Source organism: Ammospiza nelsoni, chromosome 24 (genome assembly GCF_027579445.1).
Source record: "Ammospiza nelsoni isolate bAmmNel1 chromosome 24, bAmmNel1.pri, whole genome shotgun sequence".
Taxonomy (NCBI): Eukaryota; Metazoa; Chordata; class Aves; order Passeriformes; family Passerellidae; genus Ammospiza; species Ammospiza nelsoni.
Genome location: NC_080656.1, coordinates 8,244,489 through 8,265,956, shown reverse-complemented (window position 1 = coordinate 8,265,956; position 21,468 = coordinate 8,244,489). Strand labels below are relative to the sequence as shown.

Below are 21,468 nucleotides of genomic sequence, written 5' to 3'. Positions count from 1 at the left end.
GTCTGCCTTGGAGGGCTCTGTGATGGCCTGTGAGCCTCTCGGTCAGCTGCAATCAAGAAAACCAAAACCAAAGTATGAGTCCAGAGTTATGTGGGCCAAATCCCACCAAGGCAGCTACTTGCCCTCTCCTGAGTGTGCCTGGCTCCTTCAGGCTCCAGCTTCATCATGATTCCAAGGCTGTGGCCTTCATTAGGAGTGGCACCTGGGTTACAGAAAGACAAAGTTAAATGGCATTCCTCTGAGTGCAGTGGATCACCTTGTATGCTGTAAGCCATGGGAATGCCTCTGCTAGGCTTCTGAACAGCTTTGTGTGGGGGGGCCCTCAAATAAACACCCTTTCTCACCCTGCTGCTTGCAAACCCGCTCCCAAGAAATCCTAAACTGGATACCTGATCACCCTCCCTCTCCCAGTCACCATCCTCAACTCACCTGAAGCCTCAATCTCAAACATCATCCTTGACACTGGGCAAATCCCTCTTGTGACACGACGAATCTGCTGAAAAATTGTTGTGCTTGAGAGCTGAGCAATAACAGCCAATTCTCTCCACTGCTCACCTTGACTGCTGGCATCCAGATTGACTTCCTGAAAAGAAAGACAAAGAACAGAGCTGTAACACACTCACCATACACACTTCTGCTGCAGAGACAAATGGGGCCTCACCTGCTCGGGGCAATCCCCTCACCCGGGATGGGGCCCTCTGGCACAGATTTAATCCATCTGAATCTGAAAAAAAAGTTAGGACAAGAGTCACACTGTTGCAGGATAACTGATGAGCTCCAGATGCCCTGTGCCCATCCACAGATCCCATCTAGTGTCCAACTACACCCCACATTACACATTCCAAGTCTCCAAGACTTCTCCTATCGCACCAGGCTGTGCAGCACAGCAGAGCAGCCCCATCCCAAATGTGTGCAGACACCCGTGACACAGGACAGACAGGACAGACAACAACAGGGGACACAACAGGAAAAGAAATCTCTTGGCAAGGAAAATGGCTGCAAGGACTGAGAGAATGCAAAAGGAGATGAGTGAGCTGAGACCGATGGTGAGCTGATGAGGCTCAGAAAACCCTGGGGGACGAAGATGATAACTGAATGATTAATTCCAAGAACAGCAAAGATGGATGCCTAGGAATCCTACGGTCAGAATGCTGTACCTAACCTTATATTATTACAAGTCCTAATCCACCACAATGGATCCAGGTGGGGCATAGCTGTCCATACAGCTCAGAACTAGACCTGACAAGAAATCTGACTGGATGCTTCCAAAGAGGTAACTTTTGACTGGGGAGCTCAGACAGGTATCAGAAACTCATATATGGCCTGGGTGCCAGGCCAGGGAATGCAGAGATCAGAGATGCTAACAATGATGCCAGGGGTACTGACAGGGCCCTCCAAAGGTAAAAGACATGGGATACACAAACAACACATAATGCACAACAGACAAGTGACACGAGACACACCGGGACTGCTCTGCCCTGCACACCTCCACACTGTGATCAAAAGTGAGACTTTGCTTTTATGAGGCCTAAGGGGCCACCTCATGAACATCCCCCACCTCCAAAGCTGAATCAAAAACTCCACCCAGTATTTCCCGAAACAGCACCATGACTTCATCCCCACTGTGGGTCGTAGCCCTCTACTTATCTCTCATACAGCTGGGGATGCGGGTCTCGGGTGCAAAGAAAGCTCACCTTGTCAAACGGGAAGGTCCTGCTGGCACCGGGCTGGTGTCTCTGAGACAGCTAGAGTAAAGAGAACCAAACATCAGTACCTGATCTTGGCACCGCATTGGCCAAAACCCCACCGCTCTGCTACTCACCGCGCTCCTAAGAAGGCCTGGCACCTCCTAACCCTGACCCTCTGCCACACGTGGAATGCATCTGCACCTGAAAGAAAGTTAGAACATATGTCAAACACCACCAGGGTTACTCACAAGCTGCAAACACCTTATGTCAATCTAGGAATAGCATCTAGAGCCCAAGTACAGCCAACATTACAAATTCCCCCTCCCTATGGTTCGTCTTATTGCAGCAGGCCATGCGGCAGGGAAGAACAGCTCTGGCACAAATCTGTGCACACACCCGTGACACAGAATGTGACAAACAGGGGGACATGAAACACGACACATCATGCTTGTGGTGAGGGTCTCGAGGGGAGAAGGCAAAAGGGACCCCAAAGACACACTAGGGAACACAGCACACCGGACAACAGGATACAGACCGGAGCTGTTCTGCACTGCCCGCCTGAAAGCTGCCATCAAAAGTAGAGCCTCTCCCTTTAGCTGTCCTAAGAGGCCTTTGGAGAAGATTGCTTTCCCCACTGCCAATTTTTAAATCTGGCCAAAGAACTGCCAACCTGATACTCTCTCATCGTCTCATCTCCAGACCGCGGCCCCCGACTTATCTTTTGGATGATCGGTGAGGGGAATCCACGCTGCACCTGAAATGAGTCTGCCTCGGAGGGCTCTGTGATGGCCTGTGAGCCTCTCGGTCAGCTGCAATCAAGAAAACCAAAACCAAAGTATGAGTCCAGAGTTATGTGGGCCAAATCCCACCAAGGCAGCTACTTGCTCTCTCCTGAGTGTGCCTGGCTCCTTCAGGCTCCAGCTTCATCCTGATTCCAAGGCTGTGGCCTTCATTAGGAGTGGCACCTGGGTTACAGAAAGACAAAGTTAAATGGCATTCCTCTGAGTGCAGTGGATCACCTTGTGTGCTCTAAGACATGGCAATGCCTCTGCTAGGCTTCTCAGCCTTGTGTGGGGTGCCCTCAAATAAACACCCTTTCTCACCCTGCTGCTTGCAAACCCCCTCTCAAGAACTCCTAAACTGGATACCTGATCACCCTCCCTCTCCCAGTCACCATCCTCAACTCACCTGAAGCCTCAATCTCAAACATCATCCTTGACACTGGGCAGATCCCTCTTGTGACACGACGAATCTGCTGAAAAATTGTTGTGCTTGAGAGCTGAGCAATAACAGCCAATTCTCTCCACTGCTCACCTTGACTGCTGGCATCCAGATTGACTTCCTGAAAAGAAAGACAAAGAACAGAGCTGTAACACACTCACCATACACACTTCTGCTGCAGAGACAAATGGGGCCTCACCGGCTCGGGGCAATCCCCTCACCCGGGATGGGGCCCTCTGGCACACATTTAATCCATCTGAATCTGAAAAAAAAGTTAGGACAAGAGTCACACTGTGGCAGGATAACTGATGAGCTCCAGATGTCCTGTGTCCATCTACAAATCCCATCTAGAGTCCAACTACACCCCACGTTACAAACTCCAAGTCTCCAAGACTTCTCCTATCGCACCAGGCTGTGCAGCACGGCAGAGCAGCCCCATCCCAAAAGTGTGCAGACACCCGTGACACAGGACAGGACGTGACAAACAATAGGCACAAGACACAGACAGAAATCTCTTGGCAAGGAAAATGGCTGCAAGGACTGAGAGAATGCAAAAGGAGATGACCGAGCTGAGACCGATGGTGAGCTGATGAGGCTCAGAGAACTCTGAAGGAAGAAGATGATAACTGAATGATTAATTCCAAGAACAGCAAAGACGGATGCCTAGGAATCCTACAGTCAAAATCCTCTACCTAACCTCGTAATATTACAAGTCCTAATCCACCATAATGGATCCAGGTGGGGCACAGCTGTCCATACAGCTCAGAACAAGACCTGAAAAGACGTCTGACTGGATGCTTCCAAAGAGAGAAGAGAGTCTGATGCCTGTCTGAGCTCGTGAGTCAAAAGCTCTGTGGCCCGGGTGCCAGACCAGGGAATGCAGAGATTACAGATGCTAACAATGATGCCAGGGGTACTGACAGGGCCCTCAAAGGCCTAAGGTAGAAGACAGGAGATACACAAAACAACACACAATGCACAACAGACAAGTGACACGATGCACACGGGGACTGCTCTGCCCTGCACACCTCAGCACTGTGATCAAAAGTGAGACTTGGCTTTCATGGGGCCTAACGAGCCGTTTAATGAACACCCCCCGCTCCAAACTGGACTCAAAAACCCCTCCCAGGAATTCCCAAACAAGCACCATGCCTTCATCCCCACTGTGGGTCGCAGCCCTCTACTTATCTCTCAGACATCTGGGGATGCCAGTCTGTGTCAGGTGCAAAGAAAGGCCACCTCGTCAGCTGGGAAGGTCCTGCTGGCACCGGGCTGGTGTCTCTCAGACAGCTAGATTAAAGAGAACCAAACATCAGGGCCTGATCTTGGCACCGCATCGGCCAAAACCCCACCACTCTGCTACTCACCGCGCTCCTAAGAAGGCCCGGCACCTCCTAACCCTGACCCTCTGCCACACGTGGAATGCATCTGCACCTGAAAGAAAGTTAGAACATATGTCAAACACCACCAGGGTTACTCACAAGCTGCAAACACCTTATGTCAATCTAGGAATAGCATCTAGAGCCCAAGTACAGCCCACATTACAAATTCCCCCTCCCTATGGTTCGTCTTATTGCAGCAGGCCATGCGGCAGGGAAGAACAGCTCTGGCACAAATCTGTGCACACACCCGTGACACAGAAAGTGACAAACAGGGGGACACGAAACACGACACATCATGCTTGTGGTGAGGGCCTCGAGGGGAAAAGGCAAAAGGGACCCCAAAGACACACTAGGGAACACAGCACACCGGACAACAGGATACAGACCGGAGCTGTTCTGCACTGCCCGCCTGAAAGCTGCCATCAAAAGTAGAGCCTCTCCCTTTAGCTGTCCTAAAAGGCCTTTGGAGAAGATTGCTTTCCTCTCTGCTCATTTTTGAATCTGTCCCAAAAACTCCCAACCTGCTACTCCACCATCTCCAGGCTGTGGCCCCCGACTTATCTTTTGGATGATCGGTGAGGGGAATCCACGCTGCACCTGAAATGAGTCTGCCTTGGAGGGCTCTGTGATGGCCTGTGAGCCTCTCGGTCAGCTGCAATCAAGAAAACCAAAATCAAAGAGTGAGTCCAGAGTTATGTGGGCCAAATCCCTGCAAGTCAGCTACTTGCCCTCTCCTGAGTGTGCCTGGCTCCTTCAGGCTCCAGCTTCATCCTGATTCCAAGGCTGTGGCCTTTATTAGCAGTGGCACCTGGGTTACAGAAAGACAAAGTTAAGTGGCTCTGAGTGCAGTGGATCACCTTGTATGCTGTAAGCCATGGGAATGCCTCTGCTAGGCTTCTGAGACACCTTGGGAGGGGCTCTCAAATAAACAAATAAAGACCCTTTCTCACCCTGCTGCCTGCAAACCCCCTCTCAAGAACTCCTAACTGGATGCCTGCTCACCCTCCCTCTCCCAGTAACCATCCTCAACTCACCTGAAGCCTCAATCTCAAACATCATCCTTGACACTGGGCAGATCCCTCTTGTGACACGATGAATCTGCTGCGAAATTGTTGTGCTTGAGAGCTGAGCAATAACAACCAATTCTCTCCACTGCTCACCTTGACTGCTGGCATCCAGATTTACTTCCTAAAAGAAAGACAAAGAACAGCAGTGTAACAGAGTCAGTTGAGAGGTGTAACAGAGTCTGCTGCAGAGGCAAATGGGGCCTCACCTACTCAGGAGAATCCCCACACCTGGCATGGGGCCCTCTGGCACACATTTAATCCATCTGAACCTGAAAAAAAAGTTAGGACAAGAGTCACACTGTGGCAGGATAACTGATGAGCTCCAGATATGATGTGCCCATCTACAAATCCCATCTAGAGTCCAACTACACCCCACATTACAAACTCCAAGTCCCTGGGACTTCTCCTATCGCACCAGGCTGTGCAGCAGGGCAGAGCAGCTCCGGCACAAATGTGTGCTGAGAGCCATGACACAGGATAGGACAGACAACGGGGACACAACAGGAACAGAAATCTCTTGGCAAGGAAAACGGCTGCAAGGACTGAGAGAATGCAAAAGGAGATGAGTGAGCTGAGACCGATGGTGAGCTGATGAGGCTCAGAGAACCCTGGAGGAAGAAGATGATTACTGAATGATTTATTCCAAGAACAGCAAAGACTGATGCCTAGGAATCCTACAGTCAAAATCCTCTACCTAACCTCGTAATATTACAAGTCCTAATCCACCATAATGGATCCAGGTGGGGCACAGCTGTCCATACAGCTCAGAACAAGACCTGAAAAGACGTCTGACTGGATGCTTCCAAAGAGAGAAGAGAGTCTGATGCTTGTCTGAGCTCCCTAGTCAAAAGTTCTGTGGCCTGGGCGCCAGGCCAAGGAGTGCAGAGATCACAGAGGCTAACAATGATGCCAGGGTTTCTCACAGGCCCCCCTAAGTGAAAGATATGGCATACGCAAACAACACATAATGCACAATAGACAAGTGACACGAGACACACCGGGACTGCTCTGCCCTGCTGCACACCTCAGCACTGCAATCAAAAGTGAGACTTGGCTTTTATGGGGCCTAAGGGGCCACTTCATGAACACACCACACCCCCCCCCCAAAATTGGACTCAAAACCCCCTCCCAGGAATTCCCAAACCAGCACCCTGCTTTCATCCCCTCTGTGGGTCACAGCCCTCTACTTATCTCTCAGACATCTGGGGATGCTGGTCCCTGTCAGGTGCAAAGAAAGGCCACCTCGTCAGCTGGGAAGGTCCTGCTGGCACCGGGCTGGTGTCTCTCAGACAGCTAGATTAAAGAGAACCAAACATCAGTCCCTGATCTTGGCACCGCATCGGCCAAAACCCCACCACTCAGCTACTCACCGCGCTCCTAAGAAGGCCCGACACCTCCTAACTCTGACCCCCTGCCACACGTGGAATGCGTCTGCACCTGAAAGAAAGTTACAACATATGCCAAACACCACCAGGATAACTCAAAAGGTGCAAACACCTTATGTCAATCTAGGAATAGCATCTAGAGCCCAAGTACAGCCAGCATTACAAATTCCAACGCCCCACGGTTTCTCCTACTGCAGCAGGCCATGCGGCAGGGCAGAACAGCTCCGGCACAAATGTGTGCACACACCCGTGACACAGAAAGTGGCAAACAGGGGGGACATGAAACACGACACATCATGCTTGTGGTGAGGGTCTCGAGGTGAAAGGCAAAAGGGACCCCAAAGACACACTAGGGAACACAGAACACCGGACAACACAACACAGACCGGAGCTGTTCTGCACTGCCCGCCTGAAAGCTGCCATCAAAAGGAGAGCCTCTCCCTTTAGCTGTCCTAAGAGGCCCTTGGAGAAGATTGCTTTTCCGGCTGCCAATTTTCAAATCTGCCCCAAGAACTCCCAACCCACTATTCTCTCATCTCCAGGCCAAGGCCCTCGACTTATCTTTTGGATGATCGGTGATGGGAATCCACGTTGCACCTGAAATGAGTCTGCCTCGGAGGGCCTCGTGATGGCCTGTGAGCCTCTCGGTAAGCTACAATAAAGAAAACCAAAACCAAAGTATGAGTCCAGAGTTATGTGGGCCAAATCCCACCAAGGCAGCTACTTGCCCTCTCCTGAGTGTGCCTGGCTCCTTCAGGCTCCAGCTTCATCATGATTCCAAGGCCTTCATTAGGAGTGGCACCTGGGTTAGAGAAAGGCAAAGTTAAATGGCATTCCCCTGAGTGCAGTGGATGACCTTGTGTGCTGTAAGACATGGGAATGCCTCTGCTAGGCTTCTGAGAAGCCTTGTGTGGGGGAGGCCTCAAATAAACAAATAAAGACCCTTTCTCACCCTGCTGCCTGCAAACTCCCTCCCAAGAACTCCTAACTGCTCACCCTCCCTCTCCCAATCACAATCCTCAACTCACCTGAAGCCTCAATCTCAAACATCATCTTGGACCTTGGGCGGATCCCTCTTGTGACATGATCAATCTGCTGAATAAAATGTTGTGCTTGACACAGCTTGGAATTTCAGGGAGTTGCACTCCTCAATTAAAAAAAAACAAAACAAAACAAAAAAAAACCCAACAAAACCAATCCCAAAAACAAACAAAGAAAAAAAACCAAACAAACAAAACCCACACAAACAATAAATCCCAAAACATCTAACTCCCCACAGAAACAAAAAAACCACAGAAAACATCAAAAAATCCAAAACCCCCACAAAAACCAACTAAAAACCCCAAAATGAAAACCAAAAAAAACCAAAAATTCCACCAAAAAAACAACCAGAGCAAAACTAAAAATTACAAAAGCACCTTACCACTCCTAAACACAAAACCCAAAATCACAAACCTAAATCCTCCCTGTATTCCATGCTGTTTTCTTCACAGAATCTTCCAAGCCTCTGTGCTTTAGATGCCCAGAAACACCTGCTGAAAAGATGCTGAGACGGGCTGAAAAAGCCTCTTCACTGAAATGAGGAGAGCTCTTAACCCAGCACATCCCAGAGAGGGAATGAAGCCCCTCAGCCACGGCTGGGGTTAATATACCCCTGATTGTGCCCGCCTCTCGTTCCCATGGCACCCGGGAAAAGGGAGGGGGCGAATCCCACCAAGCCCTCAGAGCAGCTACAGCTGTTTGGCTCCTCTGACTCACATTCAAGAGCAGTAAAGGGCTTGTTATAGAAGAAAACTTTTCAGAAAAGTAACAGTGCTTTCTTTTTTTGCAACAACTACTTGGAGCAGAAGAACAGAAAACTGGCAAGATATAAAACTTTGTGGTAAGGTTACATAGCTAGATCAATTGGGTAATTGGGTAATTTGCTGTTACCTTACATAATTATTCTGTGTTTACCAAAAGCCATCTAATAAATTCACACCCAAAACTCCAGCAGCCCAGCTGGCCCTACCAAATCTCTATGTTTATGCATACAGTAAACAAAACCAAAATCCCAGTAATACCTATCAGAAGTCTGTGAAAGAAACCTCTTGAAATTGATCCTACCTCAAATACAAAACAACCCATGCAAAGTTAGCTTGACTCAATAAACAATTTACACAGAGCTAATAACACCAAGAAATAAAACAGCACACCATATACCACCAAAGAATATAATAGTGAAGAAAAAAGAAACCACTTTTTTTTTTTTTTTTTAAAGCTTTTGCCAGGACTCCAACAACAACTTCTTCTCCTTCTGAAATGTCCCTTCTCCTTCCCAAATTCCTTACAACTTCTGAGTTTACATCCAAGCAAAAAGCAAAATTCGTGCACTTGTGCGTTCGATGCTCCTGCCAGATTCTCTGTTTCCCTCCACATCTTCTTACACTTTCAGTCTTCACTCTGTCCTGCCGTGATGAGTTTGACGGACGAATTGGTAAACGTTAAGAGAGGATTTCCCTGCCTCCCTCCCCAGAGCTGGTTTCCTTAGTGCATTTCACTCAATCCCAGGCCGGCAACGATGCACGCTCACCTCAAGCGTGCAAGGCTCACAGCTGCTCGGCTAAACTCGGCTCTAATCGGCTAAACTCGGCCATTGTCATCTGCATTCGGCTGGACTCGACCCTTCGGCACGGATCGCCTCGCTTCGGCCGAACTCGGAGCCGCTCTCTGCGCTCGGCGCGCCTCGGCTCGCTTCGGCCGAACTCGGAGCCGATCAGTGCGCCCGGCGCGGCTCGGCTCGCTTCGGCCGAACTCGGAGCCGATCAGTGCGCCCGGCGCGGCTCGGCTCGCTTCGGCCGAACTCGGAGCCGCTCTCTGCGCCCGGCGCGCCTCGGCTCGCTTCGGCCGAACTCGGAGCCGCTCTCTGCGCCCGGCGCGGCTCGGCTCGCTTCGGCCGAACTCGGAGCCGCTCTCTGCGCTCGGCGCGGCTCGGCTCGCTTCGGCCGAACTCGGAGCCGCTCTCTGTGCGCCCGGCGCGGCTCGGCTCGCTTCGGCCGAACTCGGAGCCGCTCTCTGCGCCCGGCGCGCCTCGGCTCGCTTCGGCCGAACTCGGAGCCGCTCTCTGCGCCCGGCGCGGCTCGGCTCGCTTCGGCCGAACTCGGAGCCGCTCTCTGCGCTCGGCGCCCCTCGGCTCGCTTCGGCCGAACTCCGAGCGTCTCTGTGCGCCAGGCGCGGCTCGGCTCGCTTCGGCCGAACTCGGAGCCGCTCTCTGCGCTCGGCGCGGCTCGGCTCGCTTCGGCCGAACTCGGAGCCTCTCTGTGCGCCCGGCGCGGCTCGGCTCGCTTCGGCCGAACTCGGAGCCGCTCTCTGCGCTCGGCGCGCCTCGGCTCGCTTCGGCCGAACTCGGAGCCACTCTCTGCGCGGCCCGGCTCGCCTCGGCCGAACTCGGAGCCGATCAGTGCGCTCGGCGCGCCTCGGCTCGCTTCGGCCGAACTCGGAGCCGCTCTCTGCCCTCGGCGCGGCTCGGCTCGCTTCGGCCCAACTCGGAGCCGCTCTCTCCGCGTTCGGCTGAGCTCGCCTCGGCTCGGCTCCCTGACGGCGGGCAAGCGGCGCCGCCTCACGTTAAACTCGCCCGGCTCGGGGCTCTCCCGCTGCCGCGTCCCGCGGGCGGCCCGGCCATCGCACGGACACGATCGGGAGCGCGGCGTGGCACAGGAGCTCATTGGGCAGTGACCGCACTCGCGCTAATTAGCGCGCACGAGAGCAGCGGGCTCGGTTCGGCTGAGCTCGGCTCCGTTCAGGCAGCCTCGCAAGCCTGGCCTCGGTTCGCTCGAGGCCGTCAGGTTCCGCCGGTCTCGCCTTGGTTCGGCCGAAGGAGGCGTCGTTCGCTCGTGTTTTTACAAATATCTTTCTATATTGACTGTATATTTCTATATTTAATTTTATACTTCTATAATACTTCCATTATTCCAAATAAAAACCCCGTCTCTAACCAAATAAATAAAAAAACCCTTCTTTTAAAGGATACTGAAATATTTTTTATTTATACTTTGTATAATTATACATTCATATTTTAATTTATCGTTTCTTTGGATGTATTACATTAATAATGATATATATATAAAATTTTAAAATAGATTTAAATCATTATTTAAATTATGTATAATATCTACTGCTACAACTAATTTTTTCTGATATTTTAAATTTTTATATTTATCTGTATGTATTTATTATATATTTCTAAACTTAGATTTCTACCTTTATATTATTTGCATTTATAATTTTTACAATCAAAACACTGCCTATTGACCAATAAAGAAAACCCGCTTTATTTAAGTATTTTAAAAATATTTTCATGTTTATAATTTTCATATTTATATTTATAATTTGTTCAATATTACATGAGAACACACCTGCTCCTGCACCGCAGTGGGGCCCCCTCTCCTGGGGACCTTGGGGTGCCCCAACGGCATCAGAGCCCCGAGTCTTCACCCCCTTCTCCTCTATTTAGAAACTACACTGGAACTTTTTTCTGGAAATAAAGACATTACCTAAATCCTCTCCCCGTGTCCTAGACAGATGGATATTCAGTTATTAGTTGGCTGGGCAGCAGTTTCTTAAATAGAATGATAAACAAGATGTGAACATTTCAGCTACAAGCAAATAGGCAAATCTGAACAAGGTACTGGTGGGCGACCACTGAAGTTATTTTGAAGGAATTTTTTAAACAATAAAATATTGATACCACAAAAATAAAGCAAAAAGCTAACTACTGGCTAAGAAAAAATTAACTTTTGACAGCAACAACATTCCAACCACACAGGCTTTTTCCCGATGTCATACCTTATAACTACCTCTCTTGGGAATTCTCATCATGTATCCCAAAAGGAATAAATACCTCAGAGCGTCCTAAAGCAAAAAGTAGCACACATGAGCTCCTCACACTCCCGGGAGGCCTGCACAGCGTGCACTGAGTCTGCAACAAATTCTGCTCAGTGAGAGTCTGCAAACAAAGGTTCAATTGATGAATTGAACTGATTGTAAAGGGAGGTTTTCTAAGCACAGAAGCACAACAAAGAACAAGCAAAAACAATTCTTAAAAAAAACCTGCAAGTTTTATTTAGCATATATGCGACTGATTTCCACCCTGTGGCTTCTCACTTTGATTCGCGTCTGTAGGTTCAGGAAGATGACAATGCACACTCTGCCCTCCCTGAGCCCCCCACAGCAGCTGAGCGCTGCTCCGTGCGCTCAGATCGTCAGGAACTGGATTGCCCGCATGGACTGGAACTGCTCTGCTGCAGATTCAGGAGAGAGAGGCTGGCTGAGGCGTCGTCCCAATTCCATTTCTGTGTGACGAGAAGCGGTTTGTTCCCAACGGGTGCAACAATCCCCAGCTCGCTTCCGTGGTGAGTACCGATGGCACACAAATGGCAGCCTGAGGAAATCGTGTTCTGGGCTCTAAGTGGTCGGGACAGGGTCTGATTTTTTGTTTTGCATCTGTATGATGATTAGTACGACAGGGCCCTGATCGATGACATGGCAGCACAGAATTAAAAACTCCTCAATAGGATTACATCGACTTCTAGGAAAAGACAAAAGCCTAGGACCCTTCTGAAATCTATTTTTAATGCGAAGCACACGGATTGTCACTATGCTGTGCCTTCCAGCTTTTCAAAGCAGCTTACCTCTGAAGACCAGAAAACATTTATTTCTACAGAAACAATGGGCAACCCCCAGGCTAATCTCAGCGCTACTGTTTAATAGGGGATCTGCCAGCGTGCCAGTCCAGCTTCAAGTGTGCTTTATTTCAGTCTAACATCCCCTCAAAATTCTTCTCACATCTCCCAACCCTGACATCTTATTTTTCCCTAAAGCTTCTCATCATTAGCAATTTCCAAGTAACATGGTATTTTTACAACATTCAAAAATGTCATGCTGGACTGTGCTAGAGAGTAATTTGCAAATATAAGCTTAGCAAAGTTTGAATTGACTTGTCCAGAGAAAAAACCTACAAGTGAACACCTACACCTGCCTACAAAGAGCTAACAAGCCCCTGGCAGCTGCCAGCATCAAAGCACAGCGGATGTTTCTAATACAGGGTAAGGATAACAATATCACCTTTTGTTCTCTCCAGCTTGTTTTCCCTGCAGTCATATTTTGCTTCTTATGATTTTTTTAGTCTCTGCATCTTCTTGGACAGCACCGAGCCCGACGACAAGGATACGAGAGTCTTTCCCTGCCGTAGGGAGAGAACCAGGAAAACAGTTAAAATAAGAACAGGGTAGTTTGAAATTCATACTTCCAATGAGAAGCAGCGCCTAACAAACAGAACAAAAGTAAACAAAGCATGGTACCTCCCTGGGGACAGAAGACTTACAAACTCTCCAGGATTTACAATTCTAGCGACCGACCCCTTCAGGACGGCAGCCAAGTGTCCCATGAGGTGGTGCTGCACCAAAGAACGATCTGAGAGGTTCCAAAGAGTGAAACGCACAATATTTTGCAAAGCCGTAAAATCTTGCAAAGTAACAAAAATACAATAGATGTAAACTACAGGGTAAGAGTACAAGTGTTCACTTTAAGAGCTGGAACCATCCAGGTGAGCACCTGATAACTGGATCCTCACCAGAGTTTGAACCCTTCAGGACACAGAAGGGTTTTCCCCAGAAATTTCACAGACTGAGTTTTGATACAAGTATACTTGCCAGACCCTCAGAAACATCACCCATTCTCCAGGTGTCTGGAGAGAACTGCAAATGGCTCTCACGTAGTTTGAGCTAGCTCTGTAAGGTCTCAGGGTGAATTTCACCAGATGCAACCAAACTGGGCAACTCCCAGTGGGACAGAAGGAACCCAAAGCTTGGGTTCGCAGAGCTGCAGCAAATACTGAGGAAACAAACATAACAGCGTAAAAAATAATAAACCATCCTTTTTTTTTCTCTTGCTTTTGTTTTTTTCTTATTCAGATCAGCATAGCAATTAAAGAGAAGGTGAAAAACTCACCATTACTGAACATTTCATCATCTGTAGGCTGAGCATCCTTAGCACAGAGGACTCCAAAGTTAAAATTCACCGATCCCTGGGAAATAAAACCAAATATTGTATGAGAAACAATCAAACAGCAGACGTAAAAATTTGTTTCCTCTAAGGACTTTCGGGTACGTATGTACCTTTGCATACATCCAACACATTGGAACATACACTTTATACCATCTCCTAATAAGTAAAAATTTACCTTTAAACTTTGATAGTACAGCATAAAATTATGAACTTAAATTGGTGATCTGTTATTATTAAGTTGGTGCCTAAAGTTATTTCTGCTGTCAGGTTCAAAAAAACATTAATTTTTTTTACTGGAATGAGCAATTGATTTCAAAGTCATCACAAGCCCACCAAAACACAAAGCAGTATTCACTGGATGGGTCTGTGAGCTAGAAGTAGTTAGGCTTGTACTTCCCTCTTGCTCTTCCAGAACCAATAAATCCTGTCAACAAAACCAGGATCTATAGCCCACTGCTGTGAAAGATTCTACGAGGATGATGGTTTGATTTGTGTTTAGAAGTTTTGATTTGAAATGGCCAGTTCAATGGATAAAGACAGTTTAGGTAGTATTACATTGCTATTATTATTATTTCTATTATTATTTTTACTATTACTACTGCTATTGTTATCATCTGCTACTGGAAGAAACAAACCAGTAGTACCTATACTTAATTACTTTTATTTCCAGGAAATAATAAAGAAAAAGAACCAAACCAAAAAAAGTCACTTCCTACCTTTTATATCAAGGGATGAAAAATTTCTCTTGGGCTCTTCTCCAATTTATCAAGACTCATAGCACTGAAAGGCAAACAAAACAGTGCTTTATAGAAGGGCAAGTGCACATTTCAAGGCTGAACCACCAACTGATTGCAGTGACAGCAGTTACAACATGAATCGTTCCCAGAGCCTCTGTTAAATGGAATGTTCTGTGGAACTGCCGTTTCTTTCCCAAAACACTAACTTCCAACACTTCCTAATCATATTTTGTATTTTAAAACAAAAGAAGTTAGTGAGACTCTGTGCGGAGGTCAGGTTTAAATTTATTTCCTTCTAAAGCACAGAGCTCTGTTCCATCACCCTTCACTTCGGCTCTACACTGAATCGTGGTGAGCATTTGAGGAGTGCTCAATAATCAATTCTATTTCTCTCTTTTTCTAGCTCTCTCTATTCCTAAATCATTCCAGACAAGTCAAATGAAAAATGAAAAAAACAAGTTCAGCATCAAAGTCACACTTTTTCCCGTTGTCTGGTCAAGAACAGGCTCTAAATCCACTTACTGCTGCCTTCAACGATTCAGACTTGCAAAAGCATTCTTACATATTTTACAGGTTTATCATAAAACCCACAGAACGCAAGCTCTGAATTACAGGAAAAGGTACACAGGCAAATATCTAAAGGGATCACTTATTAGTAAATACATACCTTGGTAGAGATCGCACTGAGAACCTTTCTGAGGGACTCTAAGGGACGCATGTTTTCTGAGCACCCTATAAACAAGAAAAGCTAGGATATAGTACAGGACATCCCCACTTTTTCTACATATTCAAATAGTATTTTTAATAAAAACAATTCAGTTAAAAAAGAAGGAAGAAAACCAAGCTAATTTTACTCAGCTGTATTTACTGCCGATTTAGAGAAAAATCCCGGGCAGCGTCGGCCGTTGCGGCACACGTCGCGCCGGCAGCAGGGCCTGCCGGGAGTTGGAGTCTCGGGCTGGTAGCCACTCATGTGCCGCGATAGCCGTTGCGTCACACGCCGCGCCGGCAGCAGGGCCTGCCGGGAGTTGTAGTCTCGGGCTGACAGCCACGGCTCCGTCCCCCGCCACCGGGAGCTGCAGTCCCTCCCGGGCATCAAACGGGTCCTTCGCCCCAGGGCGGGGAAGGACCTGAGGCAGGACCGCTCCTCCCGAATGCCCTCTCTTTTCCCCTCCAACTCTTTTTCTTTTTTTAACGCTGTTTTTCACCCCTTTCCCTTCCCTTCCCTTCTGCTCTCCTGCCTTCTTTCCTTTCCTTTCCTTTTTTTCCCCTTCCCTTTCCCTTTCTTTTTCTTGTATTTGTAATCTTGGTTTTCCTTCCTAGCTTTAGAATCAAAAAGCAGCAGTAGTAACTTTCAGGCTACCTGGGAGTAAAAAAAAAACCAAAACTATAATGATTGAAAGAAAACTATTTATTCCCTGGGAGCCTGAAATTTTCTACTGCTGCACATGACACAGAGCTTTTTATTCCTTCTTATATACAGTTGATATTTTATACTCGCTTTATACACCGCCCCCTGCCGTCTGCACCGGCGCTCTGCAGGCAGAGTGCTGCGGCGTCGTTCGGTTCTGTTTAAATAAACTCGGCTAAATTAGGCTTGGTGCGGCTTAGGTCTAAAATCGTTTCGGTTCGGCTTTTCGTCTAAATTCGGCTTTTCCGGCTCTTCGGCTGAACTCGGCCCGGTTGGGCTAAAGTCGGTCATATTCGGCTCTTTGTCTAAATGCGGCCAATGTCGGCTACAGTCGGCTATCGGTTACACTCGGCTATCATCGGCTCTTCGTCTCAAGTCGGCTGTGTTCGGCTACACTCGGCTCTTCGTCTCAAGTCGGCTGTGTTCGGCCACACTCGGCTCTTCGGTGAAACTCGGCTATTTTCGGCCACACTCGGCTCTTCGGTGAAACTCGGCTGTTTTCGGCTACACTCGGCTCTTCGGGGAAACTCGGCTGTTTTCGCCCACACTCGGCTCTTCGGCTCTTCGGAACTATTCGGCCCGGCTCGGCTCCCTCAGGGCGGGAAAGCGGCTGTCAGAGGACCCCGGCACAGCGAGGCGTTTCCCCACATGCCTGTCACAAACCCGCCGAAATACGCCCGCCCGCGGCGCCGCTGAGACCACAGCATGTGTCGGGTACACTTGAAACGTCACAGAAAATACCACCGGGGCCGCGCCGGGGTCGGTATTCCATGCAGGCAGTCCAGTGACACCCACCCCGGTCCTCCACTTCCCCGCCCTTTTCGCCGCCCTGTTGAGAAGGTCAACCAAAAGTCCGCGACATCCGCGACGCGCCACTCCCAAGGTGGCGGCCTCTCGGCGCAGGGCTGCAGTACCGCGCTCTGCCCACAAGGCGGCAGCACTGCCGCCCGCCCCAGCCGGGGGCGCAGCGCGCCTCGGGGCTGCGGGCAGCGAAGACGGCAAAAAAGAACAGGGGCGACCCCCGCCGAAAACTGCTCTGAAATAAATGCCCCAAAACAACCGGGAAGAGGAAAAAAAAAACTTCTGCCTCTAATCTAATAGAACAAAACAAAACAAAACCTCAACAATTTCTTTTAAAAAAAAATTAAATATTTAAAAAAATATTTTTTTCATATTAATATTCACATTTCTATTTACCATGTATATTGATGTACACTGTCCATTTATACATTTGTTTTTATGAATACATTTCTATTCCATATTGCATATATCCCTAAAACTTAAATTTATTTTTATATGTTTATACATATTTTTACATAGTAAGTATATATTTCTGTTAGGATTTTTACTTCTGTAACACTCACAGTACTCAAAATAAAACCCCTGCCTCTACCCCATACATGGCAAATAAAACCCCCTTTCATCTCAACTGTATTTAATTTTTTTAAAAAAACATTTTTCAAATTTATATTTAAAATGTTTACTGATGTATGATCGATTTTGCATTTATATTTAGCGATTTATTTATAAATTTATATTCTATGTTACATGTGTTCCTATTACTTATATTTTTATATACTTTTATTCATATCTTTATATATTTATTATATCTTTCTGTGTTAGGATTTTTACATCTGTAACACTTACATTATTTAAAATAAAACCCCTGCCTCTACCCACATTAAAGCCAAAAAGAACCTCAGTCTTCTCAACTGTATTTAAATATTTTTTAAAATTCTGTTTTTCAGGTTCATATTCACTTTTACATTTAAAATGTATACTAATGTATACTCTTATTTGTATTCTCCATTACATCTCTTCCTATTATTTATATTTACTTAAATTTTGTGTTTATATATATATATTTATATCTTGATTTTATATCTCAATATTTAGAAATATATAACAATAATATCTACATTCATATTATTTAAAATAAAAACCCTGCCTCTAACCCAATAATAAAAAAGACCCCAACCCTTTCTTTTAAAAAATATTTAAATATGTTTTATCCTTAAGTCTGATTTTTATATTCATATTTGTATTTATAATGTATATTAATGTCTATTGCTTACTTATACATTTATCTTTACCAATGTCAAGTTATAAATAAATTTATATTCTATATTACATCTGATGCGAGTAGATATTTATATATTTTTATACATATTTTTATGCATTGATTAAATATTTCTGCGTCAAGATTTTTACTTCTCTAACACTTATAATATTCAAAATAAAACCCCTGCCTCTACTTAAATAAAAGCCAAAACATTCCCTTTCTTTTAAACTATATTTACTTATTTTTATATTTATATTCCCATATAATGTTATTTATATTCTATACTACAACTCTTCCTATTACTTACATATATTTATATATAAATTTGTATTCATACTTTAGCAATTTCTCTTTATATATTTATTATATATTTCTATCTTAAGATCCACATTTCTATATTACTTATATTATTTAAAATAAAACTCCTGCCTCTAACCAAATAAAAACCAAGGACACCCCTTTATTTGAACCAGATTTAAAATTTAGAAAGTAAATTTATTTTTCAAAATTTAATGATATTTATATGGATATTTTTATTTATTTTATTCATAGATATTATATATATTAGAGAGAATACCTTCTAATATAATAATAGATATATATTTTCTGTATCATATTTTTTTACTTATATTTATTTAAATTAAATAAATATATACAAATATATATATACAAAAAAAACCTGATAAGAGACTAAGAACTTTTTCAACAGATAACCACAGTACTAATTTCAGACTTAGAACAATATTTAGGCATAATCACTACCACAAAATTAACCCAAATTAGAAAAATTACCAGAAAACCAACAAAACAAGCTAAACTCATTTCTGAGCACCATAGTCCTTCCTCACTCACAATATGCAATTAATTCTCTCCTGCCATTTACATCCCCAGCATCATCCCATACTGAGCATTCCTGGCACCAGAAGTCACTCGGAGCCAATTAACATCCAACTTTCCCTTCCTCAGGACTGTGTGCTTTCTGTGTCTTTATGCACACAAGGAGCAGCTGTCAGACCCACCTCTCAGCAGCCTAACAAGCACTCAGATGTTCTCTCCAGGTTCAGGGGTTGCTCACAGTGAGGCAGCTTTCAATCCAGTCAGGATTGCCTCGCTTCTTCCCTGGCAGTAGCCTTGCACAATTACCTCAGCTGGAAGTCAGACCCCACTCCCTGAATTCTCATCTCTGCCTTTAAGTAATGTGTTGTGTGGAAGACTGTGCAGCAGTTTCTGAAAGAAAGTGATTTCAGGAGAAATGGGAAATTCATGGTCTCCAGTTTCTCAGTTAGTTGGTGAGTGTCAGGGGTCATCTAATAACAGCACCATCAACAGATTCAGCACTACCTCTGTGCAACCAACACTTGTTAGGACATGAAGTGCAGTGCTGTCATGGCTAAAGTGAAGAGAAGTGCTGTCATGGCTAAACGCTTTCAGGGATCAGGGAAATGGGGAGGAAGCAGGAAGGCAGGAGATCAGGAGTTTCACAGTGCCTCTCACCATAGCTCTGTGCCAAGTACTTGACACTGGCAGGGGTCTGTGCACAAATCACAAACAGGGCAGGGCTGCTGGGAACTGCCTTGAGCCGTTTGATTTTCCAGCATCAGCCTCATTCCATGGTTACGGCAATGGGAAGATGCCACCAGCTCACATCCCAGGCAGCAGACCAAGAACTCAATGTCACAACTCACTTTATCAGTTTTTTGCCCAATCACACAAAGCAAAAGCACATTGACAGTAGCTCTATCCAACCACTGTAAGCACAGGTACCTTTGGTTAAACAATGCTTGCTTATTTCAAATACAATACCTGCTTGTGAGCCTTAAACACAATGCACAGAGCTCCAGTATTAAGCCTAGAACTTCCTAATATCTTGCTAGATAAACTTTCTGTAGCTTAGGGAGTCATTCTAGGCAAGTGTTAATACACAGACCATTGTTCTATTTGTCCTTGCTTTTCCACAGTTTAAATAGTTTTTCTGCTGACCAATCTCATGGCTGCTGCTCAGCTCTGATCACAGTTCTGCTGTCTCTGAGGCCTGCCTTTTGCAGCTTTCCCAAACCCCTCTGATTTTACACATTCCCACAGTACTCAGTGCTGGATGAACCCTAGTGCAGAAACAGAGGAAGCAGGATTTAGTGAGTCTACTCACCCAAAGTACTGGGAAAGAAACTCCCTATCAGATGAGTTCTGCAGATCACAGACAGGAGGAAATGTAGTTACAATGGGTTACGCATGAGAACTGTGCTCACATGCAGTTTCCCGGGGGGTTTTTGGCCCTGCTAGCAAACGTCACCCTTGGAAGCACATGAGCAGAAACAGATGGGTCCCCCAGTGAGCGCCTTGCTAAGATAACCCTCACAAAAAAACCATTCCATCCCCTGTGGTAAATTATAACTGCTGAACTGCCAGCTGATGGCATTGCTGCCCCAGGGCTCTGTGTTTGTAACTCTGCACACGTTGGGAGCGACAGCAGCTGAGCTGACACCTTTCTATGGGGAAGAGCCTTCAGTTTGCACGTCCTTTTCAACCATTTCAAGCAAAGACACCGGCCCAGGGTTACAAGGAATAACAGCTGTGGAACTTCTCCTTGAAAATGCTACAGCTGAAATAAAGCTGCCAAGGTGTGCTGATATGGGCCATTCTTGTTTCTCACACAGAACCTGTCACAAAACTAAATGCTACAACAGGAGCAGACAGCATGCCAAGCAGGCACTGCTGATCTGAAATGCATCCAAAATAACTAAACCTCCTGAGCCTGGAAATCCTGGCTTGAAATTCCATTACAATAAACTTTCCAGCACTGGCACTCTGGGATTTGGAAAGTAGAGTCTGTTCTCTTGGTCTTGTTAATTCCTTGATTTATCCTCACTTTTGTGTTCAGCCCCAAATAAGTCAGATTCTACTCAATTACAGTCTGAACTGGACAATATTTCCCTACTCAGCTGAGTGGTGTTCCATCACAGTGAAATAAAAAAAAAGGCTACAGGTCTTTTCTTTCCTTAGCTTGCTATGCCTACTTTTTTATTACTACTCCATTTTCCTAGAAACCTACTTAGACTGGGAGAATACTACCAGTTACCTGCCTATCTGTGAAAGTTATCACAAAAACCAGAAGAAATAATCCAGATTAGGACCAAAAACAGCCCCCCCAAAAATTGCCACATCTGCAGAAAAGAATTCCACCAATAAGCCTGTTCTGGTGCAGATATAGCAGGCAGAATTTTTTCCCAAGCAAAATACAGCTGGACCTTGACTGATCCTTCACATTGAAATGAAGTTGTACTTTTGTACCTGGGAAAATCACTGCCAGTCTCAGTCACAGGTGCATTGACAGAATCCTAAAAGATGCTGAGAACCAGTCCTAAATTCATTTATGACTTCAGTTCTGTTATCAGAAGGATAGCATCAGTTTTCTTTGTCCCTATCTAGTTTTCTTCCTCGATTTTCAATTTCCCAGAAGGGAAGCCCCAGACT

General features: G+C 46.1%; 1 long non-coding RNA gene across 2 annotated transcripts; it reads right to left on the bottom strand.

Annotated features, from left to right (window-relative positions):
- Window positions 1-11,817: 11,817 nt before the first annotated feature.
- LOC132083663 (uncharacterized) lies at window positions 11,818-15,745 on the bottom strand. Of its 2 annotated transcripts, XR_009419968.1 has the most exons (5): window positions 15,192-15,745; window positions 14,504-14,567; window positions 13,731-13,806; window positions 12,846-13,613; window positions 11,818-12,251 (listed from the first exon to the last, which is right to left on the bottom strand). It is a non-coding gene; the product is annotated as an uncharacterized LOC132083663 (long non-coding RNA). The 2 variants fall into 2 exon arrangements; XR_009419967.1 differs by having other exon boundaries at window positions 12,846-13,806.
- Window positions 15,746-21,468: the final 5,723 nt, after the last annotated feature.